Source organism: Bos grunniens, chromosome 6 (genome assembly GCF_055505025.1).
Source record: "Bos grunniens cultivar Pamir isolate PY7600 chromosome 6, Bosgru_T2T1.0, whole genome shotgun sequence".
NCBI classification, from domain to species: Eukaryota; Metazoa; Chordata; class Mammalia; order Artiodactyla; family Bovidae; genus Bos; species Bos grunniens.
In genome coordinates, this window is record NC_141170.1 from 46,645,762 (window position 1) to 46,655,741 (window position 9,980).

A 9,980-nucleotide genomic window follows, 5' to 3' on the forward strand; every position below is an offset into this window, starting at 1 on the left:
TGACTGCGGACCTGGGGGATTTGGTGTGCGTATTCCTTTCTCTAGAAGACTTATTTATTCAGCTGTTTTCAACAGTTCACTTACGAAGAGATCTGATGAAATGTTTTCTTTTCTGCACGCCTAAAGTTCAGTTAAATCTAGATCAGTTGAGTTCAGTCGCTCAGTCGTGTCCCTATGGACTTGGCGACCCCATGGACTGCAGCTCGCCAGGCTTCCCTGTCCATCACCAACCCCCATGAGCTTGCTCAAACATATGTACTTCGAGTCGGTGATGTCATCCAACCATCTAATCCTCTCTCATCCCCTTCTCCTCCTACCTTCAATCTTTCCCAGCATCAGGGTCTTTTCCAGTGAGTCAGTTCTTTGTATCAGGTGCCAAAGTACTGTTTCAGCTTCAACATCAGTCCTTCCACTGAACATTCAGCACTGGTTTCCTTTAGGATTGACTGGTGCGATCTCCTTGCAGTCCAAGGTACTCTCAAGAGTCTTCTCCAACAGCGCAGTTCAAAAGCATCAATTTTGGGGCACTCAGTTTTATTTATAGTCCAGCTCTCACATCCATACAAGACCACTGAAAAAACCATAGCCTTGACTAGATGAACCTTTGTTGGCAAAGTAATGTCTCTGCTTTTGAATATGCTATCTAGGTTGGTCATAACTTTTCTTCCAAGGAGTAACCATCTTTTAATTTCATGGCTGCAATCACCATCTGCAGTGATTTTGGAGCCTCCCCAAAATAAAGTCAGCCACTGTTTCCACTGTTTCCCCATCTATTTGCCATCAAGTGATGGGACCGGATGCCATGATCTTAGTTTTCTGAGTGTTGAGCTTTAAACCAGCTTTTTCATTCTCCTCTTTCACATTCATCAAGAGGCTCTTTAGTTCCTCTTCGCTTTCTGTCATAAGGGTGGTGTCATCTGCGTGTCTGAGGTTATTGATATTTCTCCCGGCACTCTTGATTCCACCTTGTGCTTCATCCAGCGCAGCATTTCACATGATATACTCTGCATATAAGTTAAACAAGCAGGGTGACAATATACAGCCTTGACATACTCCTTTTCCAATTTGGAAACAGTCTGTTGTTCTACTTCCGGTTCTAACTATTGCTTCTTGACCTGTATACAGATTTCTCAGGAGTCAGGTAACATGGTCTGGTACTCACATCTCTCAAAGAATTTTCCACAGTTTTTTGTGATCCACACAGTCAAAGGTGGTGTTGTAGTCAATAAAGCAGAAGTAGATATTTTTCTCAAACTCTCTTGCTTTAAATCTAAATCTAGATACTTACAGGTTGTAGCATGGAGAGTTTAAATGAGTTAAATCAGAATGGGGGAGGGGGCAGGAGGTATCTTGCTGGGGCCAAGATAACAGCACTTTTTTCTTCTTTCTTTCTTAATTTTTTTAGGCCCCACAGTATGAAGAATCTTCCTTCTCCAATCAGGGAAGGAACCTGTACCCCCTGGAGTGGAAGCATGGAGTCTTAACCACTGGATCACCAGGGAAGTCCCCACCAGCACATTTAATATCTTCCAGGAAGAGTCTCCGGAGAAGGCAATGGCACCCCACTCCAGTACTCTTGCCTGGAAAATCCCATGGATGGAGGAGCCCGGTAGGCTGTAGTCCATGGGGTCACTAAGAGTCAGACACAACTGAGTGACTTCCTTTTCACTTTTCACTTTCATGCATTGGAGAAGGAAATGGCAACCCACTCCAGTGTTCTTGCCTGGAGAATCCCAGGGATGGGGGAGCCTGATGGGCTGCCGTCTATGGGGTCACACAGAGTCAGACACGACTGAAGCAACTTAGCAGCAGCAGCAGCAGCAGGAAGAGTCTCATATGCTGTAGAGGTCCACTGATGTAGTGACACTGACATTTAAAAATTGTTCTGTAGAGCAGCTTCTTGAGGATCATCTGAAAGTTCTTTAGAAAATGCAGCCCTCAGGCTTACTTCAGAGCTACTGAATGGTAATCTATGTCTTAACAGGATGACACCTATGCAGGTGTAAATTTAGGAAGCACAGATAATGCCAGTGTTGTTGGTTGCAAGGCAAGTGATTTATTAAGTCCATATTCTTAGCACCTGTTTTATGCCAGATACTTTGATGGAGGTGTGGAGGTGATTTGATATGACTCTTACCCTGAAGAAGTTCATGGTATGGTAGGGCCAAATAAGATATACGTATGCTGCTGCTGCTAAATCGCTTCAGTCGTGTCCGACTCTGTGTGACCCCATAGACGGCAGCCCACCAGGCTCCCCCGTCCCTGGGATTCTCCAGGCAAGAACACTGGAATGGGTTGCCATTTCCTTCTCCAGTGCATGAAAGTGAAAAGTGAAAAGTGAAAGTGAAGTCGCTCAGTCGTGTCCGACTTTTAGCGACCCCATGGACTGCAGCCCATCAGGCTCTTCCGTCCATGGGATTTTCCAGGCAAGAGTGCTGGAGTTGGGTGCGTATAAATACATATAAAATAAGACAAAATAAATGGCCAAAGAGAGATACAGGCCAGATAAATATGTTGGTATTTCAAAGGAGTGGTTTCTTTACTTCAGCTCAATACCATCCTTTGCAAGGGTTCTGCAGAAACCCTTTGGTGCAAGCATTTGTTTATTTGAGAAACAGAGCCACCTAAGTGCCAGGGACTGGAGATACAAAGACAGGGATCCCACTGAGAAGGGGGTCTGTCTCTCCCACGGTCATTGGAGAGACAGAATTAAATAGATGGATAAATTACAGTCTAGTGTGGTGAACCAAACAATAAAAGAAAAAAAAGAGATGAAAGACCATGGAAATGCAAAAGAATGTGTAACTCACTCTTTCAAGATGGGTTCACTGAGAAAGGGACAAAATGAGATATGCAAAGTATCTTTCAATGTGTATCTGAAGATATAATTTGGTGGAAAAATCTGCAGAAATAGTAGGGACCTGTTTGCTACTGAAATCAATATACTCTGGTCAATACTACTTGAAATGCTTTTCAGTTTCATTGAATGACTTCCCCTTTAAGAGCAGGATCTGATCTGATCTTTAAACAGGCCTCTTGGGTCCTTCTTGTTCAGTCCCAGAACACTTACTGTATTCACTTTTTATATGACAACTGCACATGCTATTTTGTCATATTATCATTATTATTTTAACTTGTATGTTTACAGCCTGCTTCAGAGTTGAGAAGTGAATTGCCATTTCTCACTTCCTCTCCTGGATTCCTCTCAAAGTGGAGGCACAGTATTTTATCTGGGGTTTTGATCCCAGGCAGCAAGAGTGAGAGATGAGGGAGGGGAAGTAAAACAAGGAAGAGAGAGAGGCAGTATAAGGATGTGTTGTTCAGTTGGTTGCCACCATGTCTGTTTTCTTGATCCCTTAATACCTTCTGGAAAAGTCATGAGGTGAGGCTCAAAACTGTCCACTGAAACCAAGAGTGGGAAAAGCATTTATCTGTTAGCTCCGGTCTACCTTTGATCAAACGTTAAGGCCCCTAGCCATTAACTACTCCACACTTCCCAAATGCACAGTTGTGAATGCCAAGCTGACTGCCACATCAGAGAAGTCCTGAGGCAGGAAGGAAGAGGAGAGGCCTACCATGTTGTACTTGCCCACAGTTTATCGGATTGTTTAGAACAGGTTTCTGCAGCAGTGGTTGGAATAAGAGGCTGAAGGATTTGAAATGGTGACAGAAGATACACAGATGGTGTCCATTAGTCCAGTCTTTGTACCACTCATATCTGTTTGGCCATTTAAGTCTAGTCCTTTACAGTCCCCTTCAAGATGATGGATACCTGCAATCATTGCAAAGACTTAATATAAGAGTTGATGCAATAAGCTTCAGTCCTTGCTGCTACACTGATGCCAAGACTGTACTTGTTCTCTTGAGCTCCCCGCTCTACTCCCCATCCTTACCTCCCTTCACCCTTGGCCAGCACATCACCTGATCTAGGTTGTTGGCTCAGTGAGGCAACTGGAACCTTCAGCTTTTGTTTCCCTCCCTCTGATTGGGCCATGATTGTGTGATTGCCTGTTCAACTTATCCCAAGATAAGCCTCTGTTGAATTCTTTGGATTCTAGATTTACCCTCCCTATTGCTATTGTACAGCAACAATCCCAGATCCTTTGCTAATCACAGTTGATTACTCCCACCAATGCAGTCACTCCTCCCTTTGCTGGCTGGACTACTATCATGAGAAACTCAAAGCAACCAAATGATAGTGAGGGAGTTTCACGTTCAGTGAAGCCTCCTCCACCCAACCCCTCGTGCTTGTATTGGTGTTCAATTGCTAAGTCGTGTCCAATGTTTTGTGACTCTTTTGCAAACTGTAGCCCACCAGGCTCCTCTGTTCGTGGGATTTCCTTGGCAAGAATACTAGAACAAGTTGCCATTTTCTTCTCCAGGGGATCTTACCAACCCAGGGATCAAACCCACCTCTCCTGCATTGGCAGGAGAATTCTTTACCACTGAGCCAGCAGGGAAGCCCCCACCCAACCCCTGGAGAGCTAATTATTATAATCCAGCAAAGCCTGGATTTGAGAGGCAGGAAACACAAATTCTGTGAGTCACTGGGAGTGATGATAAAATGGGCTAATCCTGCTCCCATTCCGGGCTTTCCAGAGCTATGTCTTTAGCTCTGTCTTTATTGGTTGATTGGAAGCATTTGCCACATCAGAAGCTGGCTGCTTCTGAGTGATGAGGGATATGACCATCTCAGTGGAGTCTATGGTCATGTGTGTATTGTCACTTTTTGTTTTGGCTGTAAAATATATTCCTCGGTTAGGGTAACAATCAGGAATGCTATAATTCTGGTGATTGTGAATGTTGGCAGAGTCACTTCAGGCAAGAAAGACAAACCTAGGAGTCTCTGGATGTTTGTACATCAGGCCACTTCTCTCTAAAAGCATGCGATGAAGAATACTGCCCCAAGCTCTGCCAACTGGCAAGATTTCCCTTCACCTTTGTTCTTTAAAGCCATCCCTGAGTAGGGCTTTGCACAGCCACAGTTCAGTTTTTCCTACACACCAACACATCTGTGAACCACACTTAAGCTTTTTATTCTGAGATTGGTAGTTGTAGGGAGCCCCAGGAGGGCAGAGGAGTGAGTTGAGGAAGAGGTGCCAGTGCTATGGATGTTCCATGGAAGTCTGAGTCACCCTTTTGTGTAATTTACTTGTGTCTTCTGGACCTGTTCAGGCTCAGCCCTACACTGTTTATGTTCTTCAACCAATTGCTGCTGTATTCATGCACTTATGACTTAGTGGATCTGATAAAATCCAGCTCATGATAGATAGCGCTAGTGTTCCCAGTGGAGAATAGTTTTCTGGCTCAGGCATGGCCTTGCAGAATACTCAGGATCTGTGCTGCAACTCTTTTACTGGGAGCTTTCCAGAAATTTCACACAGGGCTCTTATCCATCACAGATCCCTCAAGTACCATTAGATCTGCAGGAACAAATAGTCTGAACATTAGGCAACGTGCATCATGGCCCTTCTGGGTAACATAGCTAGCTGATAGGTACTTTAGTTTTACAATAAGTTTGTTTCAACATCCTTACTTCTGGGAAACATATTCTGGTGGTTCTTTTGTCTCACATAATAAAATCATTCTAACACTCCTGCTCCCCTGAGTCTTCTGATTCCTTTCTCAATACTCATTCAGAGTTGTTCTAACATCTCATTTAGCACGGGCCATCAGCATAGCCAAGCTTTAAGGAGGCATGAAGGGTTTGTATTAGGACTGATTCCAGGTATCCTTGTCAAACTTTAAATCCAGAATCACAAGTAAATGGTGCCATGTCATAAATTCTTTGTTACCTAGCCTTACAACTTCATTCCCGTGTTTTAACACTCTAAATATTTACTCCTGCATATAATCCCCTGGTTTCTATTGGTTATGTTAGACAGTTTTGCAGTTCTTTATCTATAGGTCAGTGATTCTCAATGGGTGATTTTGAAGCCAAGGAGACGTTTGGTACTGTCTAGAAACATTTTTGATTGTCATTACTGAGAGAGTTCTACTGACATCTAATGAGTAGAGGCCAGGGATATAGCTAAACACCTACAATACACAGGACAGCCTCCGCAGCAAAGAATTATCCAGCCCCAAATGTCACTAGAACTGAGATTGAATAATTCTGGTCCGATTCCCCCTGGAGCAGGGATTGCAATCTCCATGTAGATTGGGCTGAGATCTGACGCTGGTTACAGGCTTGAAGCAGTGGCAGTTGGGAGGATATTGGGGAAAATAAGGCCATAAATAAGGCACTTGCCTCCGATATACTCTTTGCCGTATTTCTGGACAAAGAGAGGCTGCTTTCCTTTATTAAAAGAAAGACTGTTGACAGAGAGGATGACAAAAAAATCTGAGCATTTAAGATTATAAGACATGGGCACACAAATATCCCCATTCTAGATCTCAAGATTTCATTGTTTTCCTACGAGGGCTGTAGTTTTGACATGGGTGATATTTCAAGGCTGTGCATTTAGACTGCTTTGCAGCCCTGCCACCCTTATGACTATATACTGAAGCTGATTTTTAGCACAGTCTGCTCGGTGGTTACTGTGCGCTAAAGTCTTCTGGCTTTCACAATGGGCCATGATTTGATTATTGTTAGCCCTGTCATTGTTAGCCCACAGTATCATTGCTTCCACAATGCTCAAGTACCATAGCCACTGTGTAATTCAATGCTTCATTTTCTATCTGCTCTTCATTCTAATCTACTACAGTAAAGTCTTGATAATTAGCTTTGCTACTACTGTATGCAGGAGTTGTCACCACTTGCAATTTATCAACAACCACTTAACCACCAGCAGGGGTCCTTATTGTCTTGTAATCAGTGTTGTAAGAACTGCCTCCAAAATTTCATACCGAGGCTTTGCTTTTTGGAGTCACTTTCGATGACCAGAGTTCCCCTGAAAGTGAAAGTGAAAGTCTCTCAGTCGTGTCTGACTCTTTGCAACCCCATGGACTATACAGTCCATAGAATTCTCCAGGCCAGAATACTGGAGTGGGTACCCTTTCCCTTCTCCAGGGGATCTTCCCAATCCAGGGATCAAACCCAGGTGTCCCGCATTGCAGGTGGATTCTTTACCAGCTGAGCCACAAGAGAAGCCCTCCCCTGAAAGCAGAGCCCCAAACAAAGGCTTATATGCTGGTGGTTGGTTTGAGAATATGAGTTCAGGGAATAGAATAGGGGCTCAGGGGAAACAAAGAAGTCACAAAAGCCCAATACAAGGATGCATTATTGAGTTAACAAATGCCATGTGTTGATTGATACTGTGGAACTTTCTGAGAATACTTATGAAACGTGTCTTATATTCTTTACTATAGTGAAGAAGAACAAAGAGGAGGCATTTATCCAGTGGCTCCTGTCTGCCATTGGTCAGAAGCACCACATGCTTCTAACTACACATGTGTATGGAGGGCTAGTTTCTGCAGTATCCCACGTTAGAGGCAGGAAGAGAGGGAGGGAAGATGCTGGATGGAATATTGCTCTTGAGAGATGATCTTCAGATTGATGCCTGCACAAAATTGATCACTGCAGCAACACCTGGACTATGGGAGGCTGAAAGGATTTTAAATGATATGCAGAAGATTTCTAAACACAGTTTCTCCCTGAGTTTTCTCCATTTGAGTTAATGTTATCTCTGTCATCTCAGCAGCTCAGGCCAGTCCTTAACTCCTGTCTTCCACTCACATTCTACATCCAATCTCTCAAGAAATCTTCGGGGTTCTACATTTAGAGTATTTCCAGAATCTGGCCACTGCTTACCGTCTCCATTGCTACTCTTTCCTTGATTATTGCCAAGATCTTGTCTCTCCTGAATTACTGCTGCTCTCTCTACCATGGATTCCTAACACAGTTGCCAGAGAGATCCTTTTAAAAACATGAGCCACCTCTCCGGGCAAGATGGCGGGGGGCGAGGCTGGTGTGACTTTAGGGCAGCCGCACCTTTCTCGGCAAGATCTCGCCACTTTGGATGTTTCCAAGTTGACGCCACTTTCACATGAAGTTATCAGCAGACAAGCCACAATTAATATAGGTACAATTGGTCACGTAGCTCATGGGAAATCTACAGTTGTAAAAGCTATTTCTGGAGTCCACACTGTCCGTTTCAAAAATGAACTGGAAAGAAATATTACAATCAAACTTGGCTATGCTAATGCTAAGATTTATAAACTTGATGACCCAAGTTGTCCTCGGCCAGAATGTTATAGATCCTGTGGAAGTAGCACACCTGATGAGTTTCCTACAGACATTCCAGGGACCAAAGGGAACTTCAAATTAGTCAGGCATGTTTCCTTTGTTGACTGTCCTGGCCATGATATTCTGATGGCTACTATGCTGAACGGGGCCGCGGTGATGGATGCCGCTCTTCTGTTGATAGCTGGTAACGAGTCTTGTCCTCAGCCTCAGACATCTGAACACTTGGCTGCTATAGAAATCATGAAACTGAAGCATATTTTGATTCTACAAAATAAAATTGATTTGGTAAAAGAAAGCCAGGCTAAAGAACAGTATGAACAGATCCTTGCATTTGTTCAAGGTACAGTAGCAGAAGGCGCTCCTATTATCCCAATTTCTGCTCAGCTAAAATACAATATTGAAGTTGTCTGTGAGTACATAGTAAAGAAAATTCCAGTACCCCCAAGAGACTTTACTTCAGAACCCAGACTTATTGTTATTAGATCCTTTGATGTCAACAAACCTGGCTGTGAAGTTGATGACCTTAAGGGGGGTGTAGCTGGTGGTAGTATTCTAAAAGGAGTATTAAAGGTGGGCCAGGAGATAGAAGTCAGACCTGGTATTGTTTCCAAAGACAGTGAAGGAAAACTCATGTGTAAACCTATCTTTTCCAAAATTGTATCGCTTTTCGCAGAGCATAATGATCTTCAGTATGCTGCCCCAGGAGGTCTTATTGGAGTTGGAACAAAAATTGACCCCACTTTGTGCCGGGCTGACAGAATGGTGGGGCAAGTACTTGGTGCGGTTGGAGCTTTACCTGAGATCTTCACAGAATTGGAAATTTCCTGCTTAGAAGGCTTCTAGGTGTTCGCACTGAAGGAGACAAGAAAGCAGCGAAAGTACAAAAGCTGTCTAAGAATGAAGTGCTTATGGTGAATATAGGATCCCTGTCGACAGGAGGAAGAGTTAGTGCGGTCAAGGCTGATTTGGGTAAAATCGTCTTGACTAATCCTGTGTGCACAGAAGTAGGAGAAAAGATTGCACTTAGCCGAAGAGGTGAGAAACACTGGCGTTTAATTGGTTGGGGTCAAATAAGAAGAGGAGTGACAATCAAGCCGACAGTAGATGATGACTGAAGAGTTAACTAACAGATCTGAATGAAGCTGGAATTTCTCTTAACAATCTAGGGGTATATGATGATGACTGAAGAGTTAACTAACAGATCTGAATGAAGCTGGAATTTCTCTTAACAATCTAGGGGTATATTTTCAGAACAGTAGTGGGAAAATAATTTCACAGCTCATTACCTTAGTAGTAGCTGTAAGATTATTCTCATTTTTTGGTGATGAAAATTTAACCTCTAGTACTGAAATAGAGCCTACAATAAATATAGAAATTAGCATCATGTTGGATTGAATCTACATTTTACCAGAAATTAACCATTCCCAAATAATGTCTAATTTATACATCAGTGCAGATTTGAAAGGAAACTGTTTGCTACAACCAGACTTTGCTGTAGTAGACATACCACTGAATCTGTTTGAAATAAAGTCTTTGTTCTTAAAAAAAAAAAAAAACAAACATGAGCCATATAATGTTACCCTTTGCTCAGAACCCTCAGATGTCTTACAATGACCTATGAAATCCTGCGCAATCTCCCCCTTTCCCCATTCACCAGGACGTCATCTTCTACCACTCTCCTTGGTCACTCTACTCTAGTTCTTTGTTGTTCCTTGAAAAGTCCAGGCAATGGGAGGGGAGTTTGGGGAAGAATGGATACATGTATCAGTGTGGCTGAATCCATTTGCTGTCC

The 9,980-nt window shown here is 43.2% G+C and overlaps 1 pseudogene across 1 annotated transcript; it reads left to right on the forward strand.

Annotated features, from left to right (window-relative positions):
- The first annotated feature begins 7,859 nt into the window (after positions 1-7,859).
- On the forward strand, positions 7,860-9,748 carry LOC147370649 (eukaryotic translation initiation factor 2 subunit 3 pseudogene; annotated as a pseudogene). Its single transcript, XR_015165399.1, has one exon. The product of XR_015165399.1 is annotated as a eukaryotic translation initiation factor 2 subunit 3 pseudogene (transcript).
- The last annotated feature ends 232 nt before the right edge of the window (positions 9,749-9,980 follow it).